General features: G+C 38.5%; 1 protein-coding gene across 10 annotated transcripts in view; it reads right to left on the reverse strand.

The window, feature by feature from the left end:
- The window catches only part of HMBOX1 (homeobox containing 1), a 125,681-nt gene that overhangs the window by 67,481 nt on the left and 39,887 nt on the right, over positions 1 to 18,313 (reverse strand). The gene's annotated exons all lie outside the window — the stretch shown is intronic.

Here is an 18,313-nt window from a genome sequence, read left to right on the forward strand (position 1 = left end):
AATCATGATCTAGCTTAGAAAGCATTTTGGATGGGGCCTTCTAATAACTGTGTACTGCTTTGTTATCCATTTGCCGTCCCAATGCAGGGCTTACCAGAGTTGACTCTAGAAAATCACCTACCACTTTAATTCTCCTGCAGTGCTTCATAGCAACATTAAATCAAGTCCTTTGGAGCTTGGTGGGAAAATCAATAAGGCAGGCACCATAAATCCAAATCAAGTGGGCAGACCAAAAAGGAGGAACAGCAGAAATTGTGGGTTTTGCTGGGATGCCTGACAACTGCATAAAGATACTAGATGCTGCACTGTTTGTAAAGTAGCAAGCTCTTAGTTGCTGAGACCAGGGAAGAAAATACGTGTACAGGTAATCCTCACTTAGCAACTGCTTAAAGGAAACTGTTTGAAGTAATAGCAGTTTAAAACAAAAACCTAACAGCTGACCAATAATTGAATTTATGACCTTTGCAGCATCTCCTTCTTCTTATTTTCCTTGCTTATTTAGCCCATATCAAGAATGTCCTCAAAGAGAAAGAACCAAAGCAAAAGAAAGTAGCAAGAAACAAAAGACAAATGTAAGCATAGTCATGACCACATGATTTTATTTTAGTGACTATTTTGCTTAACGACCGAGTTGCTGGTTCCAATTGGCAGTTGCTAAGCGAGGACTATCTGTACTCATATTTACAAACAGGCCAATCTACAGTACAAAGGTTAACTCATCTTATGTGTTTACAAGAAAATCTTTTCCTTGCAATTTAATTAAAATGTGGCAAGTCCAGCAGCAGCAATAGAAAATTGCTTTGGGAGTCAGACTGGTCTGTGAGCTATCATTTAACAACTCCTAATGCAGGCTACATAACAGTCACCCAACATATATCTCTGTCCCCTAAAAACAGCATACAGACCTATTGTAAAAAGAACCAGATGCAAAAAAAAATAAAGCAAACAGTTAAGGCACAGACAATTCCTTCCTAACCTTTACATAACTGGGTCCTGTATCCTAACTAAAATTTAACATTGGATTATTTTGGAAGGGAGCTGCAGAAAGCATTTCAACAGGGGCAAGCTAATAAAAGCACAAATATGGCAGTACTTCGAAATGCATAATTTAACAAGAGGACAGCCTGCCTGGATTCATAAAAAGCGAAGGTCATGGCTGACAAATCTGCTTGAAATCTGGTTTTATTATATGACCAAATAGTTAAATTAGACCAGAATGAAATGGCAGACATACATTATTGGGGTCTTTGGAAAGAAAGCATTTGTTTTGGTACCTTAGGCTGATTTACAAAGTCATAAAAAAAAACATCATGGAATTGGGGGTGGATGGGTGGGTGGATAGGAATAAATGGATTAAATGATACTGGCCAAGGAGGAAGGAGGTGATGTCAGGGAGCGGAAACAGTTTGGAATGTGAAGGGAGGAGGAAAAAGGTCAGCTTGCCATTTTGTTTACCTTGTTGCATTATAAAGGACTCCAAAGAGAATAAAAATATATGTTGACTGTTGGCTGTACAAAGGCAGCAAGGGCTTGGGACTTCATATCAGGTACAGGAAGGAAACTGTGTAAAGGAAAGACGGTTGTAAACGTAGAAACAATGTTGGTTTCCTGTAAACCAGGAAGGGCCTGAATGTAGAATTAAAAAATACTCTGTGTAGTGAATATAAGCGGATAAACCTAGATAGATTAACTACCATGTCCAAAACAGGCTGGGAAGTCATGTACATTAGGAAGAGACATGTACCGTCTCTTCCTAGATGTTTCCCCCACCCCCCAAAAAAATTCACCCTTAGGCTTTAAAGTGAGTCCCACTGTTCTGTTAAAGCAAAGAATGGCAGAGCTTATTACTGACTGGGGGGGGGGGGGGAGTTGCTTCTATGCCTGGCCTAAAAAAAAGGGATTTTATTCTCAAAGCTAAGCTTCATTTTTTCAGTTTAGGTAACAAATAGCTGAATCACTCTTGAATGTCTCTTTTCAAATTATGGGTATTGCACATGCAGCCTTGGTATACTAAAACAGGTTATGGCTTTCTGATAATTACTTCGGGTTGCCAATACCTATATTTTATTTAGTTTTATTTCAGATCAGCAAGCCAAACTCTTTTGTTGCAGTAGTCTCTACTAATATATTGGTTTGTTTTACCAATGGTATTAAAAGACCACTTGCAGACAGCACTTTTTCACAGTAACCCAGAGGGTGCCAAAATTCTGGCTTATTGTTAAATGCCAATACAGCCAATAAAGTCAATGATAAAAAAAAAGTTAAAAAAAAAAGTCTCTCTTCATCACTTTCCCTTTCATAGATCAGGAAATATTTACAGATTTACAGAATTGTTGAGAGGACAAAAAAACAGGGTCATTATAATTGGAATGTTCATATCAAGTAATCTTTACCACTGTGTTCAGCATAAAAGGATCAAGAATAATCAATTGTACTAAATGCATATGCTCTTAACTGCCTGGTTAATATTAATAGCTTAATTGCAACTAGCCAGTATAAAAAGTTGCAATCCTATTTAAAGAATAAAATAATGCAGTTAGCTTTCTTTAAGCAACGTCTGGCATACTGACGTGGGAATTTTATAGATGGTGGAAACAAAGTCAGTGGGTTCAAGTTGTGAACCAACAGTGGACAGGTAACTTCCAGGTAAATTCTTCTGCCCTATTTCTTGTTTATACTACAAGGGGCATTATATGAATCGGTGGAATGGAGTTCCTTACAAACTGGCAATACACTAAGGAACCTCTCTTAATAATTGATTCCATTCTTGAGATTTTTACTACTGTATATACTCGAGTATAAGCCTAGTTTTTCAGCCCACTTTTTGGGCTGAAAAAAGCCGCCTCGGCTTATACTCGAGTCAGTGAAAAATTTGCCCGAAATGGAGGAGAAAAAGGGGCGGGGCCATGCCGCTGGGTGACACTCGTGAATGGCCCAGTGCCCCTGTGAGTTTCCCCTCCCTCTGTGTCAGTTTGCCGCGCAGCGCGCACCGCACCATCCCCCCTCCTCACGTTCTAATGTAATGCAGGGCTGTCTTACGATTCCCCTTCCCCCCCCTCCTGCCGCTCTGCAACAATGTCCCACCTCCTCCTTGTTATGGCAAGCAGCCACATAGCGATGTCCCACCTCCTCTGGTACAGTGATCCAATGATAGGAATCACTGTGCCGTGTGTCATAGGAGGCGGGACATCGCTCCCGCGGCTGCACGGGACATCATCATCACAGCGGGACATCAGCATCATGAGGTGAGTGAAGTATTTCATTGAATACACCGCTAGTTTACTGTTTTTCTTTGAAATAAATATTCAAAAACATTATTGGTATCTATTTTTATTTTTGAAATTTACCGGTAGCTGCTGCATTTCCCACCCTAGGCTTATACTCGAGTCAATAACTTTTCCAGTTTTTTGTGGTAAAATTAGGTGCCTCGGCTTATATTCGGGTCGGCCTATACTCGAGTATATACGGTATATTCATTTTTTTCCTACAGCAGTTCCCTGATCATCTTTGGGCTTGTCCCAGTTTGTCCAAGTCCTTTTCAAAAACTTTGGAGAAATGTCTATAGTAGCTTTTTGTTTTAAAACATTTCCTTGGATCAGTTACAAGTATCTGTATGTAGAACGTACTCAAGATTCTTATATATGCTTTATGTTCTTGGCCCCCTTCTAAAACTTTAGTGGAAATGGACATCCATATGGACAGTCTTCCCTGTCAGAAGCCCTTCAGATGTTAACTTCAAAGAACATGTCCATAATGGATTATGAGACCTGAAATCCAATACACTAAGTAGATACAAGATTATAAAAGTCAATGCTAATAGGGGCAGTATGAATATTGTTATTGAATGCATACACTTGGGCCTAGTAAACAAAGGTTTTGCCAAGTGCCAGTAGAGGTGACTGCAGAAAGAAAAGAGATATCTCCCACATGATAAAAGTTTACATCCATTTTCATGAACAAATCAAAATATAAACAGGGTAAAGCCTTTTTAAAATAAGCTGTGAAAAGTGAATTCAGAGAAAAGATAACTAGAGTTCAATATTGGAAAATAGTTAATTAGTTAATGAAATAGCTCACTTTTTACCTTTAAAAAATCAATATTTTAAAACTGTATACAGTGTAATCAGATTAGCAGATTAGTAATCAGAGAGCAAACAAGCTCTCAAGAGCTTGTTTTTTTTACAAAGCCACTTTAGAATTCTATACAGGATAACATGTTTTTTATCAAAATGGACTTGTGCAGGTAGTCCTTGACATATGACCACAATTGAACCCAAAATTTCTGTTGTTAAGTGAGTTTTATCCCCTTTTACAACCTTTCCTGCTTCAGTTGTTAAGGATATCACTACAGTCAGTACCCCGGTTGTTAAGTGAATCTGGCTTCCCCATTGACTTCGCTTATCAGAAGGTCACAAAAGGGGATCATATGACCCTGGGGCACAGCAACGGTCATAAATATGAACTAGCAGCCAAGCATCTGAATTCTGATCACATGGTCATGGGAATGCTGGAAAAGTCATAACTGTGAAATACAGTCATAAGTCACTTTTTTCAGTGCTGTTGTAACTTTGAACAGTCACTAAATGAACTGTTGTAAGTCAAGGATTACCCGGTAGTTTGCTTTCCTGTGAAATAAGGTCATTTAAAACTCCTTTACTTTAAATAGTTTAATTAGATTACTTTATTTATATATTTATATTCTGTCTTTATTATTACTTTGATAAATAACTTAAGGTGGCAAACATATTTCTAATATACCATGCATTAAAGATATAGTATATGGAATTACAAAATGATATAACATTTTTTCTACGTTGTTTGTTTTCTTCACATTGGTATCAAGCACACTGTTTTGCAATGCATGTTTTAGTATATTACATTTCCATTTAAAAAGGGTATTTTTAGTTCATGTCAGCCTCTTTGGTGCACTTGCAGGAATCAACAAGGCATCCCATTGGTATAAGGAAAAAAGCCAGCAAGTAAGAGAAAAGACTAATCCCAGGACAAACAGAAGCCATTTCTGCTGCTAAATGTATAGGCCCCCAAAGACGGAGCAGTAAATGAGCTATTCTTAATTTGCATGTTAATAAGCCTACCATAAATTTATGCTGGTAGAAATTTGTGCTAAAAATAACTTCAAAATTCTGGACATGTTGAAAGCAGCACTAAGTCTCCTGAAATAACAATAATCTTTTCACATTACATCACTCATGTCACGCCATTTTGTTGAAACAAATGCAGTTTTAAGAAATGTATCTTAAATCATTTTCTTCGCTATGATAAAAATGCACAGCTGAGTTAATCTTCCTGTCCTCCTGGACAAAAACATATTACAATTTTTTACAAATATCATGCGTCTTCTCTATGCAGCCCGATCAACAAAGCACCCACTCCAAGCTGCCATATAGACACCCTGCAAAGGCAATTCACTGATTTTCAAGCACTTTAATTATTCTGAATTCATATATTTAATATATATCATGCCGCTTTGTTGCCATTCGAGCAATAGGGAGTTTTTTTGTAAAAACAGTTTTTATTTGTCACTTGGCTACGAATATCTGGTTATGTTGGTTATATCTGGCTGTTTTGGAGCAGCAATGATATACTGACTTTTGTTAATACTTTGCTAGTCAAGTGTCATTTTAAAAACTGTCTGATGAATATGGAAAAAAATTATAATAGGTAATTTCTTCACTGTTTCATGCTTTTCTTCAAAACATAAATTAAGTTAAGGTGACTGCCTTCCTTTTTCACCAGTTGCAAGTGGTAATATTTAATATTCAATTTAGCTCACGTTAATTTTAAAGGCTGCTAACTTTTAATTTTAGTTGGTTTTTTCATTAACTTTCCCCATGATAGTCATAGTTTAATTGTCTTCTGTTTTTAAAATGACAATTGACTAGTAAAGTATTTGCTGTAGGAAAAAAATAAATGGGAAAGAATAAAAATACTATATACAGAAGGCAGACATTTACTCAGAAAAAGATGCAGCGTCTAAAATAATCTGCCTATCTGTGAAAGGCAAAATTGATAGGAGCTACAGGCAATCCTCGTTTAGTGATTGCCTTGTACAGTGACCATTCGGCAGGTATGACGCTGATGATGGTAACTTATCATTATTATCTTTTAATGTGTACTGGTTTTTGATGTTTGTTAGCCACCCAAAGTCATAAATTAAAATAAATAAAACTTGGCAACCAATCCTCACAATTACTATCCTTGCAAATTTGTGAGTTGATTTGTGATACCCTCTGAACTTGATGGTTTACCAAACTAGATAACATCATCAGTGCTTCTTCCTGGTCTACCAGTTTGTTCAACTGAGATCTGAGAATATTTTTCATAACAAGTTAGCTCCACTGCTTATTGCTGGACATATTTAAATAAATGTGTATAGGGCTACAATACAGACTTATAGTTTAACACCTAAATACCTAATCAGAATGCTTTAAAAACTTACCCATAATAGAAGCAGCAGATTTTTGCATGGGAACAGGCACTTTGGCTACAAATGTAACATTGCCGTAAAAAAGAAAAGTAGTAGCTATAGCACTTAAATTTATATATCACTTCACAGTGCTTCACAGCCAAGGTGGCGCAGTGGTTAAATGCAGCACTGCAGGCTACTGCTAGATCAGCAGGTCAGCGGTTCAAATCTCACCGGCTCAGGGTTGACTCAGCCTTCCATCCTTCCGAGGTGGGTAAAATGAGGACCCAGATTGTTGGGGGCAATATGCTGACTCTCTGTAAACCGCTTAGAGAGGCCTGAAAGGCCTATGAAGCGGTATATAAGTCTACTGCTATTGCTATTGCTATTGCTTTATAGCCCTCTCTAAGCGGTTTACAGAATCAGCATATTACCCCCAACAATTTGGGTCCTCACTTTATCCACCTCAGAAGGATGGAAGGCTGAGTCAACCTTGAGTCGTGTCTCGAACTGCCGGCAGTTGGCAGTCAACAGAATTAGCTTGCAATACTGCATTCTAACCACTGCATCACCACAGCTCATTATTTATTTATATTCCACCTTATTATTTTTACAAATAATTCAAGGCAGTGAACACATTTAATCCTCCTTGCTCCTTCTATTTTCCCCACAACAACAGCGACCCTGGGAGATGGGTTGGGGTGAGAGAGAGAAACTAAGGTTATTCAGATGACTTTCAACAGATTGATATATTAATATTGTTGTGGCCTTGATCAAAAGTTTATTAGCAACAACTTTACTCCTCTGAAGAATTTGATGGATCTTTTGAGAAATGCCTGTGAATAGAAAGCTATTTACATATTTAGCTAGGGAATATTAAAATTGTTTTATGTATTGAAATATGTGAGCTATATTAAAATAAAACTTTGAAGATGATTAAGTGCATATTAAATTTATCTGCCTACCTGCATCATTTTGTAAGTTTAGTTCTGCAGTGAGGAGTAAATTTATAATTAAAAGGATTTTGGGGAGAAAAAAGGAATTGTCAAATAGCTTACTACTAGCAATTTAGTAAAATGCATTTTCAATTAAAAGTTTCATGTATTCTTAACAAGTAAATAATCAACATTATTGCCAAGATGCTTTGAGAGAAGATATTATTTTTCCATTATTCCAATGGGAATGTATTCGAGCTGAAAAGACAAAGGCACTGGCAGTATTTTGGAGAGACCCAATATTTACCTATTCCGTATGAGTCATTTCTCAATTAAAGGAACTAGGACTAACATGCAAATGTAAATTATGTAAGCAACTAATATATAAATATGAGTATTCAAAAGGAATACCTTAGGAACTAATCAGCAGGGGAGAGGAGGTAAAAATATCCAGCTCAGTTGTCTGTCTGAAAATGCAGTAATCTGTTTTTCCATACATTTAAATCATGTTGTATAATTTTTCTCAACCATGTTTATAACTACCATATGAAGCCATTGGGTGAAATCATCTGTCGCTATGTCATGTGGTACCATCAATATGCTGATGATACCCAGCTACATATCTCTGCCCCTGGCAAATTACACAATGCTGTTGATATCCTATCTGTCTCGGTGTTTGGAGGCTGTGGGAGTTTGAATGGACAACCACAGGCCTTTTACTCAATGCTGGCAAGACTGAGTGGCTTTGAGTTTGGGAGCCTTCAAGATCCAGAAATTTACCATTGGGGTGAAGCAATCTGAAGGTCCTTTGGGATTCATAATTCCTGCACCAGCTACAGCTGGTACAAAAAGCAGCAGTGTGAGCAGTTATATGAACTCCAAGATCAGAGCACCGTAAGCTGCGCTAGTTGCTTCTGCGCTAGTTTGCTTCTGAATTCAATTTGAGGTGCTGGGTCTGACCAATGAAGCCGTATGTGGCATGAGGTTTGGGTTATTTGAGGGTTCACCTCTTCTCCCATGTTACATCTACCTATCCCATCAGTTGCAGCAGAAGTTTCATCTGATGGGATTCAGGAGGGCCTCTTCTCATTTGCCATTTGGGCCTGGGGATCCTGTAGAGATATGGAGCCTGCAATATGTTTATTGCTTCTAAGCTGTTAGGTAGCACTCTCCTGCATGCTATGGTCTTTCTAAATTTTTTCACTTGTTTTTAAATCATTATTATTTATATGAGTTTTATTTTTGGTTATTGTAACCTGTGAGCTGCCCAGACTCTATAAACTGAATAAATAAATAAAAAGTTATGTGTAGTAATACAGAGTCAATAACACGGTAGTCACAATATCCTGAAATGCTATCTCAGCACCATGAAATTAAATAAGGTTTTAAAAAACACTCGCCCTTAAAAATGTCCATTATCTCACTTCAAGGAAGACCTTAGTATTATTACATGTATTTTTTGAAAAAAAGGATTGATCCTTGTCCTTAATGGGGTGGCGACACCCTGCCAGAGGAGAAAAAGGGGAGGAGCACCAGATACTCTCATGAACAGTTTCAGAGAACCCTAATTATTGGTAAGTCTCTCTTGAGACATGATCTAGAGAAGACACTCAACTATCCTGCTTACAATCTGATGAGACTAATAGAAGATTCACTTTTGTTCTCCTTGTTCTACAAAATGCTTAGCTTGCACTGTGATAAGGCACACACAGAAGCCATTTTGACTATTGTTATGTAAGTGGGAAAAGGGGCATTTCCTGGCTTGTGTTTTTTTTAAAAGCATAAGATTTTAACATCATGTTAAAAAAAATAGTATGATTAGGAATGAAAATAAATAGGAGGCAGCTCTAAGTGTTGCTTTCTACTGCAAAAAAATAAAAAATAAACACAATTTCCAGTCAGTGCTACTGATATAGTAATAAATTAGCACTAAGTACTCCATTAGGATCCAGAGCTCTTATGCTTGGGTAGAATTTCCCTTGCCACTCTGCTCACCCTGGGCATATCCTTCCTCTCCAACTCCCTAGTGGGCATGGCCTCAGGGAGATGGACTGATAACTAGCTGTTATTCATTCCAAAGGAAGTTTTGGATTAATTTGAAGGACAGATCACCAAGGAAGCTCTAATCATTCCCCCTTGTTTAGAGCTATGAGCAGACCAGGTTGAATGTGAACCCTGCCATCCAAAATATCTTTAAGATATAAATCACTTGATATTTAGATTGCAATCTCCCCAGGGCATGCACCTAACTCCTTATGCTTTGTAAAAGGGCTATACATACTGGTACTGTATAAAAATAAGGGTGGAAATATGAATGATGGTAGAAGTCATATTCAGATCTAGAAAACATCACATTAATTTTGAGAAACCCTAATGCCATCAGAGTTCTAAGGAATGTCATCTGGTGGGACCCAGGAAAAGAACCTTTTCTGTCATGATGCCCACCAACCTAGTGATCTGAGTGAATGAAACTGAACAAACCTGATTTGTTAAGACTAGTGGAGACTAAAGGCCAGATTCTACTGTGAAGTTCCAGAAACCCCACCCTCCCTAAGCTTAATGAATGAATAAGGTGATGAATGATAAGCTTACATAATAAAGTTTAGTAAATTATAGCTAGGAAAATCTCCTGGTCTAAATGCAGGGTTGGAAGACCAGAGCTACTCCCAGTGTGTTTCACTTACCACAATTACACCTACTGCAGGAGAAAAGCCATGTTAGTCTATGGGAGCCAAAATCAGGTGAAGAGTGATAGTATCTTTTAAGGCTAACACATAAGCTTCTGTGAATTGTATCTCATTTCATAAGTTGCCAAAAAATAGCTAAAACTGATGTAAGATTTAACTGGGATGAGGCAGGGGAAGGGGCAGAGGAAGACAGAATAGTTATGCAGATGTAGGTTACATGTACAACAGATTGCAAGTACCTCATCAATTAACAACTGTAATGTGTTAAAAGCTTATTGAATTTATTAAGACCTTCTGACATAGCATGAACCTTTTTGATATGAGTTTCACAGTCTTGTGCTCTATAGTACTGGTGAGTTTTCATTGATCCAAAAAAGTTAACTTGAGATCTACAATTAAATAAACTGGCATGTTAAACTATTCATTTTGTCCTTGTTTTGAATTCTGAGGTCCGATTTTTGTCCAGCAATTATTTCGTACGAAGTCTGGTCTGTATGTCTAATGTAGAATCCAAAGGGACAGTGTTGGCAGATGATGGCCTATATATTACATTGGGGTAGGAGAATCTGAAGGTCCCTCTTATTTGTGCATGAAATTTTAAGGGCCTATGATGATGCTGTTGGTACACATGTGGGTGCAAAGTATACGTCTGGATTTCTTGCAAGGTCTGATTCCAATGTTAGCAGCATTGTATTGTAGTTTCTTGTTGCTTATAAGACTCTGTTTTAGGCTGGGTAGCGTCTATACTCAAGAATGGGTCTGCCCCTCAGTGCTTGAGAAACTAGGGTATCTGTGTCCACTATGGTGTGTAGCTTATTAATAAGATATTTGAGTGGCTTGAGCTGAAGATGACAATCAATTGAGGGTTTTTTGGTGATGGTCTTCATTTTAATAGATCCTCTTTGGGAATCAATTAGGCTCTATTGATTTGTCTATTCAGCTTATTGGGTAGCTAGTTCAGTTTACTGAATGCCTGGTTTAATTCCATCAATTGAGTATCACTGTCAATGATCCGGAAAAATTGAGATAGCGGGAGCTTTGCTATAGATGAAAGATTTGGTGCTGTGTTGTTGGTGAAAGCTAGAAGAGTGTAGATATATAACAGGTATAATTTTGTACTAGGAAGGACTGCTCAGAGGGTTCAAAGAGATTGTATGTAAATGACAGATCCCTGTGTATGTAAACACACATATATATCAGTGGTGTGTAGATATACACATCCTTTATTTAATATAGCAGAGAGTACTGCGAAGCAAAAAGACTCCCTATCTCAACTTTAAAATACTTTAGGAAGATTTTCCTTCCGCCAGTCATTGTTTGAAATAATTTTGGTAGAATTCAAGAGAGTTCAGGAGTTTTTTTCAAGCTGAGGACCTAGGAAAGCCCATCTAACCTTTTCTGGTTATCTTCTGCTGCTAAGCAAAGTTTTATTATGTTTTTAACTGAGTCAGGTTTCTCACTACATCTGCCTAAATCACAGTAAATATCAACAGGCTATTTCCTAAAACTTGTATTCTGATGTTTTTACCTAACCTGCTATGTATTATTTTGCTACAGGTATGATAACTTTTGTTTCATCCAACATCAACCTAGCTGACAGCAGCTACTTCAATGACATGCAATTAACATATATTGACATACCTTCACCCGCCTTAATCCAAGCAAAAATCTTTTAAAGGTATGCATTTCATTTTGCTTTAAAAGACAGTTTTGCAAAAGATGCCATGATCTATTCGTTGTAGTGGTTAAGGTAGTGGCTAAGAAAACCTTAGAGAATGAGTGTTCTAGTCCTGCCTTAGGCATGAAAGCCAGCAGAGTGACTCTGGGCCAGTCACTCTCTCTTAGTTAACCCATCTCTCAGGATTGTTCTGGGGAAAATTGGAGGAAGAAAGAGTATTAGGTATGTTCACCATCTTCAATTATTTATAATGTAATGAAGGCAGGGTAAAAATCTAATAAATAAATACATAATCTAAAAAAGGATATTCTTTTATACTGTTGCAAAGAATGAAAACTAGCCTGTCACTAAGCAATATAATTCCATCTCATCTGGATTTTTCAATTAAAAGTTAATCAAATATATACCGTACTTCACAATATTCATCTTCAATAGTCATTTATTCACTCATCTTCTTCATGCACACATAGCTGGACTAGTGAGGAACCACAAAGTTGTGTCGGAAGAAATAATAAAGGTGTATTATTTACTATGGGAGATAAACTCTGCCATGCTGGATCCCTCCAGGAAATTCTTGATCTGTGCTGCTCAGAGTTTTCCCCTTCAGAGGTTGGAGGAAAGGACAAGAACTTAACCAACTAGAAAGACTTAGTTAAAAAAGTAGAAGTGGAAAAAACAGTTATGGAATGGAACATTGTAACATGGAGGTCCCAAAAGTGCTTTTTCAAAAGGCAACTGGACTTTGTTTTTGCTTGAAGACATTTCACTTCTTATCCAAGAAGTTTCTTCATCCAAGAGCTTTCCAGATGAGAAGCGAAACATCCTCAAGCAAAACAAAGTCCAGTTGCCTTTTGAAAAAGCACTTTTGGGGCAACCATGACCTGGATGACTGAGAATCTCCATAAACATTGTAACATGGAGTTTTAATTTTAAGGGGAATGAACTATGCGTAATCAAATGCATGCATATAATGGACTTCAATAACAATGTTAATAACCCCATCAGAATATTTTCATAGCAGTACTAACAGGCGGAAGACCAGCAGAGAGCATCCATAAATACCAACCTGCAGTCAAAAAACATGATGAAAACTCTTTAATTTCACAATATATGGACAGACTTAATCATAGTTTCAACTGGGAAATGTGACAATCCTAATCCAAGCCAACTACAAAAAAACTAGGAAATCAATAGGTCCATCAATAAACGTAAACAATATCTCCATACTATGCAAAAGAGACAATCAACAAGCCAAAAAGGGAATAAAAAGACCCACCAGCAATCAGCATCCAGATGAGCATAGATTAACTCCAAGATTAACATCAGACCAATAATCAAGAAGTAAACAATACTCCAATCAAGAAACTGCCAAACAAGCTAACAATAAACAGTCCAACTAAAGAACCTCCAAGGCAGCTGTACCTACACTGAAAGGGTAAACCATTAGAATATAAACTGAGAGCAAACCCCACTTCTTAGTAACACAGAAGATATTATCTAGTTTGGGTAATGAAACAAGAAAGAAAACAACCAAGCCAAAGAGTACCAAGGTCTCTTCATTTCAACCCTAAAGTACAAATACTCTTCTTTATTGGGACTTAAATGTAGATATCCTAGTCCTCATCCAAGACTCTAACCACATAACCATTACCATTGTACCCTGTACATTACCATTGTACCCTGGATTGCATATGCATAACCTGTGTTTAATTTGCCTATTACAATAGTAATTTCAAGTAGTATCTGAGAAGCAACTGATTATCCCAAAGCTATAAGTCAGTATTTCTCAACCTTGGCGACTTTAAGTCCTGTGGACTTCAACTCCCAGAATTCTGAGAGTTGAAGTCCATAGGACTTAAAGTCACCAAGGTTAAGAAACACTGCTATAAGTAGTCTATTTTCACCTACTCTTTCTTTAATTTTTTTTCTTTACAACAACTCTTCCAAGAAAAATTGAATTCATAGCCACTCATTAAACTTTACAACTCCTAATATTTTAATATCTGAGAAGTTATGCTGGAACTGTAAATCACACAAAAAAATTGTCAAGTGTTTACAATTTCCCAATTTTCACTTTGGATTACTTATGTTACATTATAAATCATTGGGACAGTTCCCATTGACTTCTATTCTCTACCCCTAATGTACTTTACATTTCCATAATGTTAAGAGAATACATATACCTAGTGGAGGTTTTTCTTTTCTTTCATTTTATTATCATAACATGTCTGTGCGATAAGTCACAAACTCTCCCCAAATCACTGAGCTTTATGGGAAGTGAACTTCAGCCTCAAATCTTAATGGCAACACCCTGTGATGGGGAACCTATGGCACGTGTGCTCGGAGTAGCACACGAAGCCATGTTGCCTGGTACGCACGTGGCATTGCCCATTCCTCTTCCGGGTTTCTGGTGAGCATGCATGTGCAACGATCAGCTGGCCTTTGTGCATGCAGCAGTGCCGAAAACTGGAAGAGCTGGTCCTCCATATTCCAGTGTGAACATGCTTATACCCCTCTCCCCCCGGGGCAGCTCCTCTTCCGGGTTGCATCCCAGATGAGCACGCAGAACGTGCGCACACATGCACACACTCCCTTTTTGGCACTCGGTGCCCGAAAGTTCACCATCACTGGCAACACCCCTCAGGAGATGAAAACTCTGATGACAAAATTTTGTTATTCCCAATTCATGGCAAAGGAGTCACATTGAACACCAGTTTGTCAAATAACTGTTTGGGACTTGGTTAATTAAAAAAATATGAAAGATATTCATTTATTAAATTTCCATGCCGCCCATCTTGCTGATACAGCGACTCCGGGCAACTTACAGTAAAATAAAAGATAAAAAATACTACAAAACTAGTTAGGAAAAAAGTGAATTGAAAGCTAAAAAGCAAATCGATGGGCGTTCTGGGGGTACAGCTCTTCTCTACTCCGTTACCCACTCTCGGGGGCCTAGTAGCAGAGCTAAGTTTTTAGGTCTTCTGGAAGGCTAGGAGTCTGGGGGAGGACCTTGCCCTCTGGTGGAAGAATGTTCCAGAGGGTGGAGGGATCCACAGTAGAAAAGGTTCTTCTCCTGGACCCTGTCAGTCAAAATGCTTTGGCCAATGGAATATGAAGTAGGTTCTTCCCTCTCAAATCAGTGGGGCAGGCTGGTCCCATTGGGGTGAGACAACTCCTCAGATCCCCTCAAATACCCTGGACCCATGCCATAAAGGGCTGCTGTTTGTTTTCATTTAGACATTGCTACAGGTATTAATAAGCTGAATGCATCTTAATCCACGATTAAAATAAATATTGTTTAAGCATTCTCAGTAATCAAGCTTCTTTATTCTATGTCCACCTGTTCTCACCTGTAATTAAAGATGAAGCACATTGCAGTATTATGGGTAAATTTAGAGGCTGCCCTCCCAGCCTTAAGAGCTGCTCTGAAGAACATCTGCTCCATAAAAGAGTAGCTGTTTTGGTTTCATTTCAGAAGGATAGCTCAAGATGGATTCAGATTTGAGACTTGATGCAGAATGACCAACTATACATTTCCTTCCTCCCACATGCTACTGTTTAATTTAAAATAAAATGTTAAAAGGTTGCAGCCAACTGACTTTCTCTCTCATTAACGCTTGATGATTCCTAATTGAGTCAGTATATTTTTACATTTAAAATGGTGATTTAACAGCTATATTTAACCCTTAATTTGGGGAACTGCTGGGTATTAAAAATCAAGGCCCAATTTGAAATTAAAAACTCAATCAATTTTTATTTGCCCTGATTACCAGGTCCAATTTGCTCCAGTTTATCCCAACTCAGCTACATAATGGTGCAAAAAACAGATGAAAAGCTGCCAGTAGCTGGTCCTAGACATCTGCACCTGTTTGAAATAAATATATCCTGTGTTCTTCTGCACAGTAAATATGTGCACAATTCTTTAAGTGTAATTCTTATTTCTACTGAAGCTGAATTCACACAATTCAATAAGCCATTGAGAAAAATAATTTCTTTATGGTTCAAAAGTTTTATTTCTTTTAAAACAAACATTTCATCATTCCTCAATCAGTAAGACATCGGAGTACAATTTTTTGTGTGTCAAAATAGTTCTAGTTTACCACCAAATTCTTGTCTAGCCTAATGTATACCCCTCCCTCCCCCCACTCTCCCCCAACCCCCCTCCTCCTTCCCCCCCCCGACTTCCCAGAACCCGTACACGGTATGGATTGAGAAAAATAATTTCTTTAAGTGTAATTCTTATTTCTACTGAAGCTGAATTCACACAATTCAATAAGCCATTGAGAAAAATAATTTTTCACAACTAGTCAACTGGCTGTAAGTCTACAAGGAGACCCTGAAGCCAATAGCCCACCCTTTTCTCTATTTTATTTACAGGTAGACTCCTTTGATATAAAAAGTATCTACCTGATAATATGCCCATAAACCCATGATGGCGAACCTATGGCACGGGTGCCACAAGTGATACGCAGACCCCTCTCTGCGGGCATATCAGCTGTTGTCCCAGCCCACTCCACTGCACCCTATTTTGGAAGGCACGCTGCACCAACCTGGAAGCCAAAAATGGGCAGCGGGGGGTGAAGTGCATGAGCAGGGGGGAACATTGGGGGGTCACACTCACATGCACGTAGGTCATGTGTGCATGTGAAGGGCACATATGGGGTATTGCATTTACATGCATGGGAAGGTGGGGGCACACAGGGTGTGTGCACGCATTGCATTATGGGCGCGGATGCATGTGCTTCCAGCACACGACAACAAAAGGGTTAGCAATCACTGTCATAACCCTTTATGAGCCTCTCTTCCACAAATCAAATTCCTTTTAGTTTGATTATATGCTATTTTTCTACCCTGGTCCAAGCAGCTCATTGTAACAATGTTATAAACCTTGCAGAACATTGTAATTTAATAATATACCATTCGTGACAAAACATGGGACAACAGGATAAAGTCAAATTCAGTGTTGCAATAAAATAAGACAATCACATTTAATAATATAAGAAATCAAAAGCAGGATCAGCATTAACTCAAAAGAAAAAAATAGAAGGGGGGAATGGACCAACCTTCCCTACATTCCAAGGAATCCGTTAAAATTATCTGCTGTATCATTTCTATTGCACATTTTCTTCTGGCATGATTATTTTTATACTCATTGTATATCATTCTAGTATTTGAATGTATGAATTGTGGTTTCAAATATTTTTCACAACAGTAATAATACTAAATATAGCACAGCAGAGATAGGAGGCACTCGAGATCTTTTCCTTGCACCATCTTGACTGTTTTTAATGTTTAAAAGCTGGGGGGAAAGCACATTGTAAAGCATACTGTAAGGCTCGATCTTTACTTGCAAGAACAGTCGTGGGTCCTACAAAAATGGTAGATGGCTACAGTTCACTGCTTTGCTTGGAAATATACCATATTTTTCAGAGTATGTTGTACCTTTTTCCCCCAAAAAAAGAGGGCGAAAACCTGGATGTGTCTTATACACTGAATACAGCATTTTTGGCATCCTGAAACCCTGCCCCCTTTGCAAAAATTGACGTCCATAGATAGGCTTTGGGGAGCTTGTAGAGTGTTCCTGGGGGCTGGGGAGGACAAAAACAAGTGGAAAATGGGCCATTTTTTGGCCTCATTTTGCCACCCGCAGCGCCCAGGAGCACTCTACAAGCCTCCAAAGTCTATACATGCCCTGTTTTTTGTAAAAATTGGGCCCGTTTTTGCAAAAATGGGCTGTTTTTTTCTGCCCTTCCCAGCCTCCAGGAGCACTTTGCAGGCTTCTCAAACTCTCTGCATGTCCCGTTTTTCACAAAAAAATGAGGCATGCAGAGAGCAAAAATGTTTTTTTAAATTTACGTCTTCAAAATCTTGGTGCATCTTATACTCTGGTGCATCTTATATTCTGAAAAATTTGGTACATGCTATCCAGGGGTGGGTTGCTAATCCTGTTCCAACCGATTTGGTTGGAACGGGGCCAGCAGCGTCCTCGTGCACGCGCGCAGTTCACGCATGCGTCTTAGCGCCTGCGTGATGTTCCAGCTGCTCAGGGAGACTCGCACAGGTGCTGTATGTGCCATCCAGCTGCTCGCGGAGAATCGCACAGGCGCTGTATGTGCCATGCGCCTGCGTGGAAGCGCAGAAGCCTTCAAAGACCGGTAAGGAGCGCGGGCGGGCAGGTCCTTCGCCATTCCCGGAAGTTACTTACTTCCGGGTTCGCTGACCAACTGGTTCGCGGGGACCGCCGTGAACCGGTTGAAACCCACCCCTGATGCTATCCCATTGTGAGGTGGATATTTAAAAGACACAGAGTAGGGACAATCTCACTAATTTTGTCTTCTGGTAAAAGAGACTTTTACGATTGGATATGCTTATCCTGCTAGCCATTTGCAAATGGGCAACAGAGCTGGCCTTACTTTTAGCTTTTAATGCAAACTCAGCGGCCAGGAGAAGGGCCAGCAGCAGCATAATTCATCAGTTAATTATGATTCATCTTTAAGATGTTTCTTTTTGTCGCTTGTCCATTCTTTGCACCCGTTTTACAATCCATCTCATTAGAAATGGTATATAAAAACTGAATCAATTTTAA

The sequence above is a fragment of the Thamnophis elegans genome, chromosome 4, assembly GCF_009769535.1.
Source record: "Thamnophis elegans isolate rThaEle1 chromosome 4, rThaEle1.pri, whole genome shotgun sequence".
In the NCBI taxonomy this organism is placed as follows: domain Eukaryota; kingdom Metazoa; phylum Chordata; class Lepidosauria; order Squamata; family Colubridae; genus Thamnophis; species Thamnophis elegans.